This window comes from Canis lupus, chromosome 23 (genome assembly GCF_048164855.1).
Source record: "Canis lupus baileyi chromosome 23, mCanLup2.hap1, whole genome shotgun sequence".
Classification (NCBI taxonomy): Eukaryota; Metazoa; Chordata; class Mammalia; order Carnivora; family Canidae; genus Canis; species Canis lupus.
The window spans coordinates 41,812,477-41,835,269 of NC_132860.1; the positions used below are offsets into that span (position 1 = coordinate 41,812,477).

At 39.5% G+C, this 22,793-nt stretch overlaps 1 long non-coding RNA gene across 5 annotated transcripts in view; it reads right to left on the minus strand.

Moving 5' to 3' along the window:
• Positions 1-22,793, minus strand: part of LOC140615145 (uncharacterized) — an 82,998-nt gene that overhangs the window by 13,527 nt on the left and 46,678 nt on the right. For 2 of the 5 annotated variants that reach the window (XR_012015826.1, XR_012015828.1), the window contains exons 1-2: positions 15,538-16,619; positions 14,622-14,696 (exon numbers count right to left, since the gene is read on the minus strand). The exons of 1 other annotated variant lie outside the window; for it this stretch is intronic. This is a non-coding gene — a long non-coding RNA (uncharacterized lncRNA). Of the gene's footprint in view, positions 1-14,621; positions 14,697-15,537; positions 16,620-22,793 lie in introns of those variants that run through there. 2 more of the 5 variants (XR_012015830.1, XR_012015827.1) reach the window with 2 other exon arrangements.

Sequence of the window (22,793 nt, forward strand, 5' to 3'; positions counted from 1 at the left end):
GGGAACAGAGGCCTCTAGGGTAAACAGCTCCCACTGAGCTGAGCACCTGGCATGGGACGGGGCAGCTCCCCCGGGTACACACACCTGAGAACTAGCATAGCAGGCCCCTCCCCCAGAAGACCAGTTAGAAGGACAGGGGAAGAGCAAGTTCTTGACCCAGCAGCACTGGAAAGCTCCAGGGGGAAGTCAAGGGGTTTACAATATATAGAACCAGAGGATACCCCTCCTTTTTTTTTTTCTCTTCTTTTTTCTTCCTTTTTCTGGTACAACTTGTTTTTAGCCACTCTGCACTGAGCAAAATGACTAGAAAGAAGAGCTCACCACAAAAAAAAGAATCAGAAACAGTACTCTCTCCCACAGAGTTACAGAATTTGGATTACAATTCGATGTCAAAAAGCCAATTCAGGAGCACAATTATAAAGCTACTGGTGGCTCTGGAAAAAAGCATAAAGGATTCAAAAGACTTCATGACTGCAGAGTTTAGATCTGATTTGCAAAAATTAAAAAACAATTAAATGAGATGCAATCCAAACAGGAGGTCCTAACAGCGAGGGTTAATGAGGTAGAAGAAAGAGTGAGTGACATAGAGGACAAGTTGATGGCAATGAAGGGAGCTGAGGAAAGAAAAGAAAAACAATTAAAAGACCACGAGGAGAGGTTAAGGTAAATAAATGACAGCCTAAGAAGGAAAAAATCTACATTTCATTGGGGTTCCAGAGGGTGCCAAATGGGACAGAGGTCCAGAAAGTGTATTTGAGCAAAACATAGCTGAGAACTTCCCTAACTCAAGGAGGGAAACAGGCATTCAGACCCAGGAGATAGAGAGACCTCCCCCTAAAATCAATGAAAACCATTCAACACCTCGACATCTAATAGTGAAACTTGCAAATTCAAAAGATAAAGAGAAAATCCTTAAAGCAGCAAGTGACAAGAGATCTCTAACTTATACGGGGAGAAATATTAGATTAACAGCAGACCTCTCCACAGAGACCTGGCAGGCCAGATATGGCTGGCAGGATATATTCAGGGTCCTAAATGAGAAGAACATGCACCCAAGAATACTTTATCCAGCAAGGCTCTCATTCAAAATGGAAGGAGAGACAAAGAGCTTCCAAGATAGGCAGAAACTGAAAGAATATGTGACCACCAAACCAGCTCTGCAAGAAATATTAAGGGGGACTCTGTAAAAGAAAGAGGACACCCAAAGATAACCCACAAAAACAGGGACTGAATGGGTATTATGATGACACTAAATTCATATCTTTCAATAGTAACTCTGAACGTGAATGAGCTTAATGATCCCATCAAAAGGTGCAAGGTTTCAGATTGGATAAAAAAGCAAGACCCATCTATTTACTGTCTACAAGAGACTCATTTGAGACTTAAGGACACCTACAGCCTGAAAATGAAAGGTTGGAGAACCATTTACCATTCAAATTGGTCCTCAAAAGAAAGCTGGGGTAGCAATCCTCATACCAGATCAATTAAAGTTTATCTCAAAGACTGTAGTAAGAGATGAAGAGGGACACTATATCATCCTTAAAGGATCTATCCAACAAGAGGACCTAACAATCATGAATATTTATGCCCCTAATGTGGGAGCTGCCAAGTATATCAATCAATTAATAACCAAAGTTAAGACATACTTAGATAATAATACAGTTATACTGGGAGACTTGAACACGGCACTTTCTACAAATAACAGGTCTTCTAGGCACAACATCTCCAAAGAAACAAGAACTTTAAATGATACACTGGATCAGATGGATATCACAGATATTTACAGAACTTTGCATCCAAACACAACTGAATACACATTCTTCTCAAGTGCATGTGGAACTTTCTCTAGAATAGACCACATACAATAGGGTCACAAATCAGGTCTTAATCATACCAAAAGATTGGAATTGTCCCCTGCATATTTTCAGACCATAATGCTTTGAAACTAGAACTCAATCACAAGAAGAAATTTGGAAGAAGCTCAAACACATGGAGGTTAAAGACCACCCTGCTTAAAGATGAAAGGGTCAACCAGGAAATTAGAGAAGGATTAAAAAGATTCATGAAAACTAATGAAAATTAAGATACAACCATTCAAAATCTTTGGGATACAGCAAAAGCAGTCCTGAGGGGGAAATACACCACAATACAAGCATCCCTGAAAAAACTGGAAAAAACTCAAATACACAAGCTAACCTTGTACCTAAAGGAACTGGAGAAGGAACAGCAAATAAAGGCTACACCCAGCAGAAGAGAGTTAATGAAGATTCGAGCAGAACTCAATGAATTAGAGACCAGAAGAACTGTAGTACAGATCAACAAAAACAGGAGTTTTTTCTTTGAAAGAATTAATAAGGTAGATAACCATTAGCCAGCCTTATTAAAAACAAAAGAGAAAAGACTCTAATTAGTATAATCATGAATGAAAAAGGAGAGATCACCACCAACACCAAGGAAATACAAACGATTTTAAAAACATATTATGAGCAGCTATATGCCAATAAATTACACAATCTAGAAGAAATGGATGCATTTCTGGAAAACCACAAACTACCAAAACTGGAACAGGAAGAAATAGAAAACCTGAACAGGCCAATAACCAGGGAGGAAATTGAAGCAGTCATCAAAACCTCCCAAGACACAAAAGTCCAGGGCCAGATGGCTTCCCAGGGGTATTCTATCAAACGTTTAAAGAAGAAACAATATCTATTCTACTAAAGCTGTTCTGAAAGATAGAAAGGGATGGAATACTTCCAAACTCATTCTATGAGGCCAGCATCACCTTAACTCCAAAACCAGACAAAGACCCCACCAAAAAGGAGAATGATAGACCAATATCCCTGATGGACACAGATGCAAAAATTCTCAACAAGATACTGGCCAATAGGATCCAACAGTACATTAAGAAGATTATTCACCATGACCAAGTGGGGTTTATCCCCAGGATGCAAGGCTGGTTCAACACTCGTAAAGCAATCAATGTGATAGATCATATCAACAAGAGAAAAAACAAGAACCATAGGATCCACTCAATAGATGCAGAGAAAGCATTTGACAAAATACAGCATCCATTCCTGATCAAAACTCTTCCAAGTGTAGGGATAGAGGGAACATTCCTCAGCATCTTAAAAACCATCTATGAAAAGCCCACAGCAGGGAGGAGCAAGATGGCGGAAGAGTAGGGTCCCCAAATCACCTGTCTCCACCAAACTACCTAGAAAACCTTCAAATTATCCTGAAAATCTATGAATTCGGCCTGAGATTTAAAGAGAGACCAGCTGGAATGCAACAGTGAGGAGAGTTCGCGCTTCTATCAAGGTAGGAAGACGGGGAAAAAGAAATAAAGACACAAAAGGCCTCCAAGGGGGAGGGGCCCCGCGAGGAGCCGGGCTGAGGCCGGGGCGAGTGTCCCCAGGACAGGAGAGCCCCGTCCCGGAGACGCAGGAGCTGCACCGACCTTCCCGGGGGAAAGGGGCTCGCAGGGAGGTGGAGCAGGACCCAGGAGGGCGGGGATGCCCTCGGGCTCCCCGGGGACAGTAACAGCAACTGCGCACCCAGGAGAGTGCGCCGAGCTCCCTAAGGGCTGCAGCGCGCACGGCGGGACCCGGAGCAGCTGAAGGGGCTCGGGCGGCGGCTCCGCGGAGGGGGCTGCGCGGCCCGGGAGCGCGAATCCAACAGCGCAGGCCCCGGAGCACAGGGCGCCGGGACACAGCCCAGGATCCCGCCTCCCCCGGGACAGGCAGAGGCCGGGAGGGCCCCGGACAGCGAGGACGCTCCTGCCCCAGCTGAGCACATCAGCGGCCCCGCCCCGGAGCCTCCAGGCCCTGCAGACGGAGTTCCTGCCGGAGCTGAATCCAGGTTTCCAGAGCTGCCCCGCCACTGGGGCTGTTCCTCCTGCGGCCTCACGGGGTAAACAACCCCCACTGAGCCCTGCACCAGGCGGGGGCACAGCAGCTCCCCCAACTGCTAACACCTGAAAATCAGCACAACAGGCCCCTCCCCCAGAACACCAGCTAGACTGACAACTTCCAGGAGAAGCCAAGGGACTTAAAGAACACAGAATCAGAAGATACTCCCCGGTGGTTCTTTTTTTGTTTGTTTGTTTTTGTTTTTGTTTTTGTTTTGTTATGCTTTTTGATTTGTTTCCTTCCCCCACCCCCTTTTTTTCTCCTTTCTTTTTCTTTCTCTTTTTCTTCTTTTTTTTTCGTTTTTTTTTCGCTTGCCTTTTCTTTCCTTCTTTCTCTCCTCTCTTTTTCTCTTTTTCCCAATACAACTTGCTTTTGGCCACTCTGCACTGAGCAAGATGACTAGAAGGAAAACCTCACCTCAAAAGAAAGATTCAGAAACAGTCCTCTCTCCCACAGAGTTACAAAATCTGGATTACAATTCAATGTCAGAAAGCCAATTCAGAAGCACTATTATACAGCTACTGGTGGCTCTAGAAAAAAGTATAAAGGACTCAAGAGACTTCATGACTGCAGAATTTAGAGCTAATCAGGCAGAAATTAAAAATCAATTGAATGAGATGCAATCCAAACTAGAAGTCCTAACGACGAGGGTTAACGAGGTGGAAGAACGAGTGAGTGACCTAGAAGACAAGTTGATAGCAAAGAGGGAAACTGAGGAAAAAAGAGACAAACAATTAAAAGACCATGAAGATAGATTAAGGGAAATAAACGACAGCCTGAGGAAGAAAAACCTACGTTTAATTGGGGTTCCCGAGGGCGCCGAAAGGGACAGAGGGCCAGAATATGTATTTGAACAAATTCTAGCTGAAAACTTTCCTAATCTGGGAAGGGAAACAGGCATTCAGATCCAGGAAATAGAGAGATCCCCCCCTAAAATCAATAAAAACCGTTCAACACCTCGACATTTAATTGTGAAGCTTGCAAATTCCAAAGATAAAGAGAAGATCCTTAAAGCAGCAAGAGACAAGAAATCCCTGACTTTTATGGGGAGGAGTATTAGGGTAACAGCAGACCTCTCCACAGAGACCTGGCAGGCCAGAAAGGGCTGGCAGGATATATTCAGGGTCCTAAATGAGAAGAACATGCAACCAAGAATACTTTATCCAGCAAGGCTCTCATTCAAAATGGAAGGAGAGATAAAGAGCTTCCAAGACAGGCAGCAACTAAAAGAATATGTGACCTCCAAACCAGCTCTGCAAGAAATTTTAAGGGGGCCTCTTAAAATTCCCCTTTAAGAGGAAGTTCAGTGGAACAGTCCACAAAAACAAAGACTGAATAGATATCATGATGACACTAAACTCATATCTCTCAATAGTAACTCTGAATGTGAACGGGCTTAATGACCCCATCAAAAGGCGCAGGGTTTCAGACTGGATAAAAAAGCAGGACCCATCTATTTGCTGTCTACAAGAGACTCATTTTAGACAGAAGGACACCTGCAGCCTGAAAATAAAAGGTTGGAGAACCATTTACCATTCGAATGGTCCTCAAAAGAAAGCAGGGGTAGCCATCCTTATATCAGATAAACTAAAATTTACCCCAAAGACTGTAGTGAGAGATGAAGAGGGACACTATATCATACTTAAAGGATCTATTCAACAAGAGGACTTAACAATCCTCAATATATATGCTCCGAATGTGGGAGCTGCCAAATATATAAATCAATTATTAACCAAAGTGAAGAAATACTTAGATAATAATACACTTATACTTGGTGACTTCAATCTAGCTCTTTCTATACTCGATAGGTCTTCTAAGCACAACATCTCCAAAGAAACGAGAGCTTTAAATGATACACTGGACCAGATGGATTTCACAGATATCTACAGAACTTTACATCCAAACTCAACTGAATACACATTCTTCTCAAGCGCACATGGAACTTTCTCCAGAATAGACCACATATTGGGTCACAAATCGGGTCTGAACCGATACCAAAAGATTGGGATTGTCCCCTGCATATTCTCGGACCATAATGCCTTGAAATTAGAACTAAATCACAACAAGAAGTTTGGAAGGACCTCAAACACATGGAGGTTAAGGACCATCCTGCTAAAAGATAAAAGGGTCAACCAGGAAATTAAGGAAGAATTAAAAAGATTCATGGAAACTAATGAGAATGAAGATACAACCGTTCAAAATCTTTGGGATGCAGCAAAAGCAGTCCTAAGGGGGAAATACATCGCAATACAAGCATCCATTCAAAAACTGGAAAGAACTCAAATACAAAAGCTAACCTTACACATAAAGGAGCTAGAGAAAAAACAGCAAATAGATCCTACACCCAAGAGAAGAAGGGAGTTAATAAAGATTCGAGCAGAACTCAACGAAATCGAGACCAGAAGAACTGTGGAACAGATCAACAGAACCAGGAGTTGGTTCTTTGAAAGAATTAATAAGATAGATAAACCATTAGCCAGCCTTATTAAAAAGAAGAGAGAGAAGACTCAAATTAATAAAATCATGAATGAGAAAGGAGAGATCACTACCAACACCAAGGAAATACAAACGATTTTAAAAACATATTATGAACAGCTATACGCCAATAAATTAGGCAATCTAGAAGAAATGGACGCATTCCTGGAAAGCCACAAACTACCAAAACTGGAACAGGAAGAAATAGAAAACCTGAACAGGCCAATAACCAGGGAAGAAATTGAAGCAGTCATCAAAAACCTCCCAAGACACAAGAGTCCAGGGCCAGATGGCTTCCCAGGAGAATTTTATCAAACGTTTAAAGAAGAAACCATACCTATTCTCCTAAAGCTGTTTGGAAAGATAGAAAGAGATGGAGTACTTCCAAATTCGTTCTATGAAGCCAGCATCACCTTAATTCCAAAGCCAGACAAAGACCCCGCCAAAAAGGAGAATTACAGACCAATATCCCTGATGAACATGGATGCAAAAATTCTCAACAAGATACTGGCCAATAGGATCCAGCAGTACATTAAGAAAATTATTCACCATGACCAAGTAGGATTTATCCCTGGGACACAAGGCTGGTTCAACACCCGTAAAACAATCAATGTGATTCATCATATCAGCAAGAGAAAAACCAAGAACCATATGATCCTCTCATTGGATGCAGAGAAAGCATTTGACAAAATACAGCATCCATTCCTGATCAAAACTCTTCAGAGTGTAGGGATAGAGGGAACATTCCTCGACATCTTAAAAGCCATCTATGAAAAGCCCACAGCAAATATCATTCTCAATGGGGAAGCACTGGGAGCCTTTCCCCTAAGATCAGGAACAAGACAGGGATGTCCACTCTCACCACTGCTATTCAACATAGTACTGGAAGTCCTAGCCTCAGCAATCAGACAACAAAAAGACATTAAAGGCATCCAAATTGGCAAAGAAGAAGTCAAACTCACCCTCTTCGCCGATGACATGATACTCTACATAGAAAACCCAAAAGTCTCTACCCCAAGATTGCTAGAACTCATACAGCAATTCGGTAGCGTGGCAGGATACAAAATCAATGCCCAGAAGTCAGTGGCATTTCTATACACTAACAATGAGACTGAAGAAAGAGAAATTAAGGAGTCAATCCCATTTACAATTGCACCCAAAAGCATAAGATACCCAGGAATAAACCTCACCAAAGATGTAAAGGATCTATACCCTCAAAACTATAGAACACTTCTGAAAGAAATTGAGGAAGACACAAAGAGATGGAAAACTATTCCATGCTCATGGATTGGCAGAATTAATATTGTGAAAATGTCAATGTTACCCAGGGCAATATACACGTTTAATGCAATCCCTATCAAAATACCATGGACTTTCTTCAGAGAGTTAGAACAAATTATTTTAAGATTTGTGTGGAATCAGAAAAGACCCCGAATAGCCAGGGGAATTTTAAAAAAGAAAACCATATCTGGGGGCATCACAATGCCAGATTTCAGGTTGTACTACAAAGCTGTGGTCATCAAGACAGTGTGGTACTGGCACAAAAACAGACACATAGATCAGTGGAACAGAATAGAGAATCCAGAAGTGGACCCTGAACTTTATGGGCAACTAATATTCGATAAAGGAGGAAAGACTATCCATTGGAAGAAAGACAGTCTCTTCAATAAATGGTGCTGGGAAAATTGGACATCCACATGCAGAAGAATGAAACTAGACCACTCTCTTTCACCATACACAAAGATAAACTCAAAATGGATGAAAGATCTAAATGTGAGACAAGATTCCATCAAAATCCTAGAGAAGAACACAGGCAACACCCTTTTTGAACTCGGCCATAGTAACTTCTTGCAAGATACATCCACGAAGGCAAAAGAAACAAAAGCAAAAATGAACTATTGGGACTTCATCAAGATAAGAAGCTTTTGCACAGCAAAGGATACAGTCAACAAAACTCAAAGACAACCTACAGAACGGGAGAAGATATTTGCAAATGACATATCAGATAAAGGGCTAGTTTCCAAGATCTATAAAGAACTTCTTAAACTCAACACCAAAGAAACAAACAATCCAATCATGAAATGGGCAAAAGACATGAACAGAAATCTCACAGAGGAAGACATAGACATGGCCAACATGCACATGAGAAAATGCTCTGCATCACTGGCCATCAGGGAAATACAAATCAAAACCACGATGAGATACCACCTCACACCAGTGAGAATGGGGAAAATTAACAAGGCAGGAAACAACAAATGTTGGAGAGGATGTGGAGAAAAGGGAACCCTCATACACTGTTGGTGGGAATGTGAACTGGTGCAGCCACTCTGGAAAACTGTGTGGAGGTTCCTCAAACAGTTAAAAATATACCTGCCCTACGACCCAGCAATTGCACTATTGGGGATTTACCCCAAAGATACAAATGCAATGAAACGCCGGGACACCTGCACCCCGATGTTTATAGCAGCAATGTCCACGATAGCCAAACTGTGGAAGGAGCCTCGGTGTCCAACGAAAGATGAATGGATAAAGAAGATGTGGTTTATGTATACAATGGAATATTACTCAGCCATTAGAAATGACAAATACCCACCATTTGCTTCAACGTGGATGGAACTGGAGGGTATTATGCTGAGTGAAGTAAGTCAGTCGGAGAAGGACAAACATTATATGTTCTCATTCATTTGGGGAATATAAATAATAGTGAAAGGGAATATAAGGGAAGGGGGAAGAAATGTGTGGGAAATATCAGAAAGGGAGACAGAACGTAAAGACTGCTAACTCTGGGAAACGAACTAGGGGTGGTGGAAGGGGAGGAGGGCGGGTGGTGGGAGTGAATGGGTGACGGGCACTGGGTGTTATTCTGTATGTTAGTAAATTGAACACCAATTAAAAAAAATTAAAAAAAAAACAAAAAAACACAGTGAGATATCACCTCACACCAGGGAGAATAGGGAAAATTAACAGGGCAGGAAACCACAATGTTGGAGAGGTAGCGGAGAAAAGGGAACCCTCTTGCACTGTTGGTGGGAATGTGAACTGGTGCAGCCACTCTGGAAAACTGTGTGGAGGTTCCTCATAGAGTTAAAAATAGACCTGCCCTACACCCAGCAATTGCACTGTTGGGATTTTACCCCAAAAATTCAGATGCAATGAAACGCCGGGACACCTGCACCCCGATGTTTCTAGCAGCAATGTCCACAATAGCCAAACTGTGGAAGGAGCCTCGGTGTCCATCGAAAGATGAATGGATAAAGAAGATATGGTTTACGTATACAATGGAATATTACTCAGCCATTAGAAACGACAAATACCCACCATTTGCTTTGATGTGGATGGAACTGGAGGGAAATGCTGAGTGAAATAAGTCAATCAGAGAAGGACAAACATTATATATGGTCTCTTTCATTTGGGGAATATAAAAAATAGTGAAAGGGAATAAAGGGGAAAGGAGAAAAAAATTAGTGGGAAATATCAGAAAGGGAGACAGAATATGATAGACTCCTAACTCTGGGAAACGAACCGGGGTGGGGGAAGGGGAGGTGGGCGGGGGGTGGGGGCGACTGGGTGACGGGCACTGAGGGGGGCACTTGATGGGATGAGCACTGGGAGTTATTCTATATGTTGGCAAATTGAACAACAATAAAAAATAAATTTACAAAAAAAAAAAAAAAAGAAAAGCCCACAGCAAATATCATTCTAAATGGGGAAACACTAGGAGCCTTTTCTCTAAGATCAGGAACACGACAGAGATGTCCACTCTCACCACTGCTATTCAACATAGTACTAGAAGTCCTAGCCTCAGCAATCAGGCAACAAAAAGAAATAAAAGACATTCAAATTGGCAAAGAAGAAGCCAAACTATCCCTCTTCGCAGATGGCATGATATTGTACATAGAAAACCCAAAAGACTCTACCCCAAGATTGCTGGAACTCATACAGCAATTTGGCAGTGTGGCAGGATACAAAATCAATGCCCAGAAGTCAGTGGTATTTCTATACACTAACAATGAGACTGAAGAAAGAGAAATTAAGGAGTCAATCCCATTTACAATTGCACCCAAAAGCATAAAATACCTAGGAATAAACCTAACCAAAAAGGAAAAGGATCTATACCCTAAAAACCACAGAACACTTCTGAAAGAAATTGAGGAAGACACAAAGAGATGGAAAAATATTCCATGCTCATGGATTGGAAGAATTAATATTGTGAAAATGTCAATGCTACCCAGGGAAATTTATACATTTAATGCAATCCCTATCAAAATACCTTGGACTTTCTTCAGAGAGTTGGAACAAATCATCTTGAGATTTGTGTGGAATCAGTAAAGATCCCGAATAGCCTGAGGAATATTAAAAAAGAAAACCATAGCTGGGGGCATTGCAATGCCAGATTTCAGGTTTTGTACTACGAAGCTGTGATCATCAAAACAGTGTGGTACTGGCACAAAAACAGACACATAGACCAATGGAACAGAAGAGAAGCCATAAAAGACCCCTCAACTCTATGGTCAATTAATATTTGACAAATCAGGAAAGAGTATCCACTGGAAAAAGAACAGTCTCTTCAGTAAATGGTGCTGGGAAAATTGGACAGCCACATGCAGAAGAATGAAACTAGACCATTCTCTTACACCATACACAAAGATAAACTCAAAATGGATGAAAGATATAAATTTAAGACAAGAATCCATCAAAATCCTAGAGAACACAGGCAACACCCTTTTTGGACTTGGCCACAGCAACTTCTTGCAAGATACATCTATGAAGGCAAAGGAAACAAAAGCAAAAATGAATTGTTGGGACTTCATCAAGATAAAAAGCTTTTGCACGGCAAAAGAAACAGTCAACAAAACTAAAAGACAATCTACAGAATGGGAGAAGATATTTGCAAATGACATATCAGATATAGGGCTAGTATGCAAGATCTATAAAGAACTTATTAAACTCAACAGTAAAGAAACAAACAATCTCCAATCATGAAATGGGCAAAGGACACAAACTGAAATCTCACAGAGGAAGACATAGACATGGCCAACAAGCACATGAGAAAATGCTCCGCATCACTGGCCATCAGGGAAATACAAATCAAAACCACAGTGAAATACCACCTCACACCAGTGAGAATGGTGAAAATTAACAAGACAGTAAACAACAAATGTTGGAGAGGATGTGGAGAATGGGGCACCCCCCTGCACTGTTGGTGGGAATGTGAACTAGTGCAGCCACTCTGGGAAACTGTGTGGAGGTTCCTCAAAGACTTAAAAAATAGACCTGCCCTATGACCCAGCAATTGCACTGCTGGGGATTTACCCCAAAGATACAGATGCAGTGAAACGCCGGGACACCTGCACCCCGATGTTTATAGCACCAATGGCCACAATAGCCAAACTGTGGAAGGAGCCTCGGTGTCCATCGAAAGATGAATGGATAAAGAAGATGTGGTTTATGTATACAATGGAATATTACTCAGCCATTAGAAACGACAAATACCCACCATTTGCTTCGACGTGGATGGAACTGGAGGGTATTATGCTGAGTGAAGTAAGTCAGTCGGAGAAGGACAAACATTATATGGTCTCATTCACTTGGGGAATATAAAAATTAGTTAAAGAGAATAAAGGGGAAAGGAGAGAAAATGAGTGGGAAATATCAGTGAGGGTGACAGGACATGAGAGACTCCTAACTCTGGGAAATGAACAAGATGTGGTGGAAAGGGAGGTGGGTGGGGGGTTGGACTGACTGGGTGATGGGCACTGGGGGCTGGGGGGGGACACTTGACCGGATGAGCGTGAGTGTTATGCTATATGTTGGCAAATTGTACTCCAAAATTTTTTTTAAAAGGAGATAACACAGGGATACACCTAAGTGATTCATAATGAATTTTTCCTGAGAACAAATTTTGATGAAGAAAGGTAGGGCACAGAGGATGAGGATATTATGCCTTGGATAGAGTAGCAGCCGCTTCTCCCTGCCCATCATTCCCCCCAGAGAAGACAAGGTCAGGAAAAGGGAGACCATTCAGGGAAGCTTGTTGCCTAGTCAGTGTGATGTCAATGCATTTTGAAGAACTGGTGTAGAGCCATTAACTAACCGCAATGGTTTTAGCTGCTGTTTTCAGTAGACCCAACCAGGAAGTAGGCAGATGCACCCTGTCTATTGTGCCCTTTCCACAATGCAGGTACTCTGCACTGGCTTTGCTGAGAGAATAGAAATGCAACAGCAGAAACCCCAGAAACTCGTTTTCAAGGGATGTATTAAAATTCAGATTGACTGACAGAATAGAGGAGAAGTTGAAAAAGAAAAACAACTCCTCCCCTGATTTGTCCCCACATTCAAACTCCCGGAGTTGGACTAACTTTGAAACAGACTTGAGCCCATGCACAACCAAAGTGTCAAATAGAAAATATTTCACCAACTTGTGGATTCTGATTCTATGGCTAAAGCAGTTTTGGCACCACCCTTTTCAATCCCTATTTCATGAACATTGATTAGTTGCCTGCTTTAAATTCCTTCCCCCATAACAATTACACATAAAAGTAAAAGTGATAATCACTGCAAGAAGATGCAGAAATTTTCTTCCTCTTAAAAGAAAGGGCAGCATTGTTAAAAAAAAAACCCAACAAACACTAATTAGTTGGATAAAATTACAAATTCATCAGAGTTAAAATGTTCTCCACCAGGAGAAAATGCAATTCAACATATGGTATTGGAAATATGCAAAAAAGGATTTTCCTGTGCTATTTTCTGCAGTTGGGAGTTTGGCCTTAGATTATTTGTGGGTTTCCAAGTATTTGAATTATGCAAGCTGGTTGACTGAGTGGCCTCAAGCATTCAGGAGACAAGCTTTTTCAGCTCATAATAAAAAATGAGTTTCTTTGCAAATGTATATCAAAATCTGCAGTTTCAATTTTCAGCAATTTTGGGGAATGTAAGAAACTTTTTTCAGTTAAATTTATATGCTCAGAGTTGCTTAACATGGAGATTGCCTAAAGCAAAAAAAGAGAGAGAGAGAGACAGTACAACATGAAGATGGATATCTTGAAAATGGTCTTCAAATTAAAAAATAAATTTAAGAATAATGTCAGATGAGCCTAGTTTTGAGTATTTATTCATCTTGTTATAATTTTAAGCATATGTCTTTACACTTGAAATTAGCAAATGCCTAATGTACAAAATAACTGACGAATAGAGCTGTAGACATTGATAATATTCCAAGAACATTTAGCACTTCTCAGTGAAGGCCTATTCTATTTTGTAGCCTATCAAAAGTTAAAATAGGGAATGATGAGTGTAAATGTATTTCCTCATCTTACTGTTATTTCTACAAAGTCTACATTTAAAATATTCACCCAAAATCTTGCTCTGAAATAGCATTTCTTATGTCAGAGTTTTATATTTCTGAGTTAATGTTCTTAAAACTCTTAGGATGTCTTGCCATGGAACATTCCCTAAGGCAATCAAACCAAGGCTTTGGGGAACTCATTCAGATTTAAAAAAAAAAATTTCCTCATAATGTAAAATCATTTGTTTGATTTTGGTTTATATATTTGATTCAATTTTAGCTATGGTTTTGAGGTCACCTTTACCTTTTGCCTGTGGGTGAAGAATTACATAAATAATAGTTGTATCTTCAGAATGTATATATTGTGCATGATTACTTAACAATAATAATTAACATAACGTTTAGACTTCTGAATAAAAATATATATTTATTTTTCAAGACCAAAGGGACTATATCAACTTCACTCAGGTTTTCATCCATTTTACCAAAGGGAGTTGCTTGTGTGAATTGCATTCTCCAACATATACTGCACCATTTCTCTTCCTTTCACTAACACCCCTGACTTCTGTTTTTTACTTTACTTTTAACCAAGGCTGAATGAAAGGTCTGATGACATAATAGTTTGTCAAAAAGTCATAGAATTTTCCCTGAGCACAACTTCAGTTTTATATTATTTAGAGCTCTTTAGTATTAATGTGACAGAAAATCCAACCGCAAATGTTTTAAGCAAAAAGTTAGTCTTTTGGCTTATGTAACTGTTAAGTCTCAAGGGTGGTGTTGCATCAAAGGATTCTGACTGAACTCAAAATCTTCCAGAGAACCTAGCCTTTCTTTGTTGCTTCTCTGGCTCACTTCTTTATGTGGACTTTCTTATTCTGTCAATGGTGGCAGATGTCACACCAACTCTATATCCACTTCACTCAAGTCCTGTAGGAAATAATGTGTGCTTTTACCTCATGAGTTTCAGCCAAAGTCTTCTTGGTCTTAGGTTTCTTGACTGGGTCATATATACATCCTTGAAACAACTGCTGTGGCCAAGAGAACACAAAGCATGGATGGGTTTAAATTGACTAGGGCCAGATATTTGCAAATGACCTATCAGATAAAGGGCTAGTCTCCAAGATCTATAAAGAACTTCTTAAACTCAACAGCAAAGAAACAAACAATCCAATCATGAAATAGGCAAAGGACACGAACCAAAATTTCACAGAGGAAGACATAGACATGGCCAATAAGCACATGAGAAAATGTTCCGCATCACTGGCCATCAGGAAAATACAAATCAAAACCACAGTGAAAATATCAGTGAGGGTGACAGAACATGAGAGACTCCTAACTCTGGGAAATGAACAAGGGGTAGTGGAAAGGGAGGTGAGTGGGGGGTTGGGGTGACTGGGTGACGGGCACTGAGGGGGGCACTTGATGGGATGAGCATGGGTGTTATGCTATATGTTGGCAAATTGAACTCCAATAAACAAATTTAAAAAAAAAACCTGACATTTCTAAATAAATAAATAAATAAATAAATAAATAAAGTAGGGCCCAAATCTGGGGTCATGGTAGAGGACAATTTCCTCAGAAGTCCTTGGCTGAAAATATGAAAATGATGGCAATCGCCAGAAGAAATATAGATTCAATGGCCAAAAGAACATCTTTTCATGAAGGTTCTATCTTACACATTTTTATTAAGCTATATTTTAATTTTATTACTTTCAATAAGTTCTGTACTTTTGGTTTTGGTTTCTTATAATGCAAAAACTATTTATAGAGTTTTAAAATATCCAAGTAGTGGTATATATTAGTTTGCTTAGATTACTAACAAAATACCACAGACTGAGCGGCCAAAACAACGAAAATTAATTTTCTTACTGTTCTGGAGATTGGAAACTGAAGATGAATGTACTAGCAGGACTGGTATCTGGTGAAGGCTCTCACCTTGGGTGGCAGATGGCCACCTTATCTCTTGTGCTTCTATGATTTTTCTTTGGTGTGTGTGGTACATGTGGAGAGAACAAGAGAACAAGGGAGCTCTCTGGTGTCTCTTCTTATGAGGACACTAATTCTATTAAATCAGGACCCACTCTTATAACTTCATTTAAACTTAATTTTTTCCTTAAAGGCCTCATCTCCAAATATAGCTACATTGGGGGTTAGAGCTTCGGCATATGAATTTGAGGGGCATAGACATTCAAACCAAAACATTTTTTAAATTCTAATTTATATTATTATTAATTTCTAGATTTTTTTTCAGGCTAACCATAGTGTGGTGGTTAAAAAGACAAATTCTGAGGGGATCCCTGGGTGGCTCAGTGGTTTAGTGCCTGCCTTCGGCTCAGGGCATGATCCTGGAGTCCCAGGATCGAGTCTCACATCAGGCTCCCTGCATGGAGATTCCTTCTCCCTCTGCCTGTGTCTCTGCCTCTCTCTTTCTCTCTCTCCCTCTCTCTATGTCTCTCATGAGTAAATAAATAAAATCTTAAAAAAAAATAAAGACAAACTCTGAGTCACTTTACTTTGATGCCACTTCCCGCTTGTGAATTTCACTTGAGCATTTCACTTAATACCCCTGTATTTGGTCTCCTTAACTGCAAAATAACAGAGGAGAGTATGGGGGGAGGGTGAAATAAAGGGAACCAAGAGTACACTTATTATGAGCAATGACTATAGAATTATTAAATCATTATATTGTACACCTGGAACTGATACAACACTGTATGTTAATCATACGTCAACAAAAAAATAACAGTCCCTACCTTACTGGGTTTTAGAGGATGAAAGTGTACTTAAAACTGTTCCTGGCACATAGGAAATGATTAACAAATATCTCTTCTTTTCCTCCTCTTTCATATTTACGTAATTCTTCCCTTTTTCTTCATTTTTATTCAACTGGAATCTACTACTTCTATTTTTTAGGATTTGTTGAGTTTTTCTTCATTGTGTCACATTTGGTAATGTTTGATACACTCTTCAAAGACAAGTATAGTCTTCTACTAATGATGCTTTAAATAAGCATAAATTGCTCACCCTTATTACATATTTAAAGGTATTAATTCTATGAATTTCTGGTAGTTGTGCTTTATATATTTTGATTGAATATTGTTTTGCACCTGAAGTACTATGCCAGTTTGGGAAAATAAGAAAGGTCAACAGCAGGCCAAAATTCCTTTCTTTCTTCTCTCAGGGATGTTCAGGAAGGAAGAATGATCCAGGCCAGTCTTCTGTATGCATGCTAATAATCATATCTGATTCAGATAGTAATGCTAATACTAGTGAAAAGATAACAAAGTTCTTATCTATGAAACAATTTTAAGTGGATATTCTTGTTGTGGTAGGTCAAATAACGGCTCTCCGAAGATGTCCATGACTCAATGTCTGGAATCTGTCTTGGTTATTGATACATGAGAAAAAAGACTCTGCATGCGTAATTAAGGTTATGGAACTTAAAATCAGGCAATTATCCTGGATTAGCTAGGTGGGCCCAATCTAGTCATAAGAGACCTTAAAAACAGAACTTTTTGTAGATGGCATGAGATGCAACAGAAGAAGGTGGAAATGATGCAACAGAAGGGAAAATTAGGCTGATTCTGTAAGTGTGAGAAAAATCATTGCTAGAGTTCTGCAACATGGAGGCTGTGTGTGATGACTGGAGAGTTGCCTTTAGTTGCTAAGGGACTCCCCTGCCTGACATCCAGCAAAGAAATGGGGACCTTGGGACACTTGAGTGGCTTAGTGGTTGAGCATCTGCCTGTGGCTCAGGGCGTGATCCTGGGATCCCGGATTGGGTCCCACATTGGGCTCCTTGCGGGGAGCCTGTTTCTTCCTCTGCCTGGGAGAGATTCTTCCTTAGAGCCTTACGTGAGGAATCTATCTATCTGACACCTTGATTTTAACCTTGTAAGTCCCTCTGACTTCTGACCCAGAGAAACTGTAACGTAATACATTTGTATTGTTTGAAACTGACATCTGTGTGATAATTTGTTGTGGCAGCAATAGAAAACTAACATGCCTGGATTGCCTCTGTTGCTTAATTTTAAATACATATAGAATTGTGGGAGCACCGCTGTCTGGAGAATGAGATATAAAATTGAGAAGTGCCATAAACAAAACAATATCTCCACACACATTTCTCAAAAAACACTCCAGATTAACTCTGAAATCAGAATGTAGGATAATGCGAAGGAATTTAATTGGGTATTGAGTCTGACAGCATCAAACTTCTCCCAGGGAAGAATGTTTGCCTGTGCCTTGTGTTTGCTGTATCTTATCATTTATTAGGAAAATTGAGTATTAGAAAGATATATGATTCATGTGAATCTGATTTGACAATTAAGCCATTTATGCTACCACACAGCTATGTCCTCTTTCCCAGTAATGACTGTTATTATAAATTGTCTATTTGTATCATGTAATAATGTATTATGTAAATTCAAATTCTTTTTAATATTTAAACCTTAGTTTTTATTCCTATTAATTTTATTATCTATATTTTTCAGATATGTCTTTATCCATCCTTTCTTCAGCCTTTTTTAAGTAGGCTCCAACATGGGGCTTGAACTCACAATCCTGAGATCAAGTCCTGAGTTGAGATCAAGAGTCAGATGCTTAACCAACATTGGCCACCCAGGTACTCCTACCCATCCATCCCTTTATTTTTGACATTTCTACATCCCTATTTTCAGATGTCTCATCTGTTGCATGTAGTTGATCTGTTTTTTAATGCAATAGTGTCTTTTTCTATTAATATGTAAGTTTTTTTCTTTCTACTAGTATAATAAATACAGTTTCCCTAATATCTGTCACTGAACTTGTTTTCTGTTCTAGGATTTCCTTGCTATCACTTTGTTTTCATTATGGAAACGTATTGTGATTGTTTTAACTTTTTGTTTGCCTCTCCTTAAGAAAAATGTGATGTTTACAGTTTTTTTTAAATTCATTCATCTTTGTGATTTTAAGTAAAATATGCAAGCCATTATGTATTGAGTCTTTTTATTATAAAATTGAAACAATGACTATTGACTCCACAAGAAAAGATGAAAGAATTTTCTCATGACATGATATTATGAAGTGTATTTGGCATAAAAAATATTTTACTAGAGATGTAATGTGAGTAGAACCTCTTGACTTTCATATTTATTATTAATGTCAGTTTATTGTAAGATATTTCTCTAAAAAAATAAAAATAAGGGAGAACAGTTTGCAAGGCAATCATATGACATGTAGTTTTCCATTGCCAATATATTGACATAATACCTCTTTTCTTATCATGAAGCAAGGAGCAATAACAATGTGGTACTGTGTAAGTTGGCTTCTTTTCAATGCATTAAATGAGAGACAGATTCTGAATTTGCTTTGGCATTAATGAAATGTTTCTAGACTACATTAATAGACTAGACTGACTTTTGTGATTCTTGGTTTCTCACAGATCAATCTCTCAGGTGATGATTTATCAGAAAATGTAACAAACCTGGGCTAAATTATGATCCACAAATCCACTGCCAGAATGTTGTCCTTAAGGAAGTAGTTTATAGAATTTTTTTTATAGCCTCCACCTGTGAGTTTTGGGATTCTGAAAGAGGGCACTATAATTTAATAAAAGTAACATTTCAGAGAGAAAGTCTAAGTAAAAATTCCTAAATGCAGATGCTGCTTAGAAATCTTCATTGTTTCCTCATTGTCTATAAAATTAAAAATCCTTAATGTATTTGTAAAGATTCTTTTTAAGATGTAGGCCTGTTTCAATCACATTCCCACTAATTCCCACTTATGTAGTTTTGAATTCCACTACATCCAACATCCCCTCATTCCCATCATACAAAAAAAAAATCACACCTCTTCACCTTTATCCACGCTGGTGGATCCTCCACGTAGAATGCCCTTTTTTCTTCAATCCTTTCCATGGAGAAGTCCTATAAATCCTTTAAGAGCCAACTCTATAAAAAAAAAAAAAAAAAAAAAAAAAGCCAACTCTATGAAACCTTCCTACTTTTTACTCAAAATTAATTCATTTTTTTCCTTTAATGTATTTATATCATCTTTTATATGCTTCTCTTTTATGCACAGATCAATTCTATGTTTCCCTCATTGCAATATAGGGAAAGAGCTGTGTGTAGTTTCTTTTGGTCTCCATCACAACAGAGTCTGCTTTTGATATATATTACTTCCTTAATTTACGTTGAATAAGGGAATGTATTGTGTTAGCACTCTTCCCTGTGCTCTGTGTCTCAGGAACTTGAACTTCTTTTATTTTATCAATTTGCCCCATTGCTTTCTGACATTAACATTGTTTCCTCTGATTAATGAAAGAATAGTGGCAGCAGTTGTAAGTGTGGGTATTTTTTTTTAAGATTTTATTTATTTATTCATGAGAGACACACAGGGAGAGAGGCACAGGCAGAGGGAGAAGTAGGCTCCATGCAGGAAGCCCGACATGGGACTCGATCCCAGGTCTCCAGGATCACGCCCTGGGCTGAAGGCAGTGCTAAACCACTGAGCCACTCAGGGTGCCCCTAAGTATGGGTTTTTATTTTGTGTTTTCTTCCCTGTAGGTGTCACTGTAGATGAGCTATTGAAGGCCATGGCTCATGTTGCCTGGGACTCCATTACAGATATCTTCCTACTCCCTCTGTTTGCTTCACCACACTCAGTGGCAAAATGTCCATCCTACTGTTGTTAGCTCAGGACACTGTACATTTGCTTAATGCTCATGCATCTGTAAACAGTTTCTTCACTATACCAAGTTACCCCATTTTAATTGTGCCCTCACTTCTTCAGATCCTGACTCATACAGTAAGTGATACAGGAAGTTGCCCCAAGAAACAGACCTTTAAAATGGGTCTGTAATGTCATTTTGCTGAAGCAGAATGGGGTAGTAGAAGTCTGTGTCTCCTGAAGGTGTCACAGTTACGGATCTACCACCAGTGGTAGCAGAGGGTGAAGTGCAGATAGAGAGCAAGGTGTTGGGATATCAAGTGGCTATTGCATTTACCAACCTTGGTGACCACAGTGATTGCAAAGACTGCTGTACCAGAGCTAATGCTGAAAATCTGAGAGCATAGAGGGGAGAAAGATAAGTTGCAGACTTCCACTGCCCAAATCAGAAGAAACCAGTGGGAAATTTTTTTTAAAAATCTGTTATGGAAGCTTTGAAGGTGTCTCCTATTTCTTGCAGTCACAAGATAGATATGAGAGAAGATAAAGCCCAGGGCCTTACAGCATTGAAACACTAATTAATCAACCCAATCAGGCCTCTTAAGTAAAGATTAAAGAACTGATGTGGGAGTAGAGAGACCCTGAGAGATGGTAAATGCATATTTTGGTAAGCACAGATAAGACTGATGAATTTTATGTCACAAATTTCAATGAATATTCCTAGGTAGGGGAAGCAACAATTCTCTCCTTAACCTGCCAAAAAAGAAAAAGAAAAGAAAAGAAAAAGATGGTTTTTGAGTGAACCAGTTTTTCAAGTCTCATAATAGCCTTGCAGTGATTTGATCTGGGATGGTTACTTCACAATGGCATACTCATACTCCTCAGGACATCTAGCTTGCCCCACTCCTCACTGACTCTCCACATGTAAGAGTTAGAGCCAACATAGTTCAGGTAGTGACACCCAAGGCCTGGTATAGAAAGAGATACATTACACACTGAAAGACTTATAGGACCTTACCAATTTATATCACTACGAGTCTAGGAAGATATATACGAGTGGATTGTAAGGGTGTTAGGCCAAGGGAAATGAAATATGAGGTTTGATCAGGCTGAAGTAATCAAAACTGGTGCACACAGCCAGTGACATTAGTTTCCTCAAAACCTCTATTGAGATTGACCTCTGTAATTCGGAGCTGTCACTGGGGTTGATACAATGGTATCAGGCTTCCTGATTTCATTGACAATAATAGGATTTGGGAATGGAGAGACCAGATGTATCACTTAACTCAAAGGGATAGGTGGGCATAGTTACCACAATAACTACATTGAACAGGTAATTAGAATGTTTCACCCAGAAAGATCTGCCATATTGATGAATTGATCATACCGTCTTTAGGAATGAAATTAATAAGCAGATAACTAACAAGCTTCTTGTTATATATGTATACAGGCAGCCAATTCTGGCTGTACTCATTATTTGTGTGGTATTTATATTCTACAAAGCTACCAAACCACTCAATTAGGGAAAACTGAAGCACTGAACCACTACTCCAAAAGGGAAATACAGGGCTACGTTCCCCAAAGCCTCTGTCCACAGCATTTTCATCAACTGATCAATATATTAACTTTGTTTTATGTGTGTTTTTGTTTAAAGACACTTTATTTAACACATATTGATTCATTATTAACATTGGACACCTGGCCAACATCACCATAATTACTATGAAATTTCTAACATAATTTGTATGAAACTTCCCTAACACATGTGTTTTCTCCCTAAGCTTTATCGTGCTTAAGAACATTACTTAGGTCTATGCTTGGGGGACATTTTAAACAGTAAAATCACCAACACAAAGCATAAAAATGTAGAAAGTGTGGCATTAAATAACTCTGAATGACCCTTGTTTACTTGTAAGCTGAAACACGAAGGCAGGGAATCACCTCATCCAAACTCAGCTGGGAACGCAGGCTTTAGGTGATTTCAATATTTTCTTCACTCTGTACATATTTATAAATTACTGAGAAAGCCAATGAGTATGGACTTTGAGGTTACAGATAAATTTTAGCAAGTAGATGAATTCAAAGGTATGGAATCTGTGAATAATGAGAATTGACTGTATATATGTATACACACACACTATTTTAGGTCTTATGGGAAGAATCCTAATTCACTTTGTCATAGTTGGGATTCGCTCTCCTACCTATAATTTTTTTTTAAGATTTTATTTACTTATTCATGAAAGACACACACAGAGAGAGGCAGAGACACAGGCAGAGGGAGAAGCAGGCTCCATGCAGGGAGCCTGATGTGGTACTCGATCACAGGACAGCGGTATGACGCCCTGAGCTGAAGGCAGATGCTCAACCTCTCAGCCACCCAGGTGTCCCTCCTTCCCGTATCTTAAAATTAAGGTATTCCACATATTGGAGGCATCAGTTGATGTGGAAGATAGGTTCATTTGAAGAAAATCACTGTA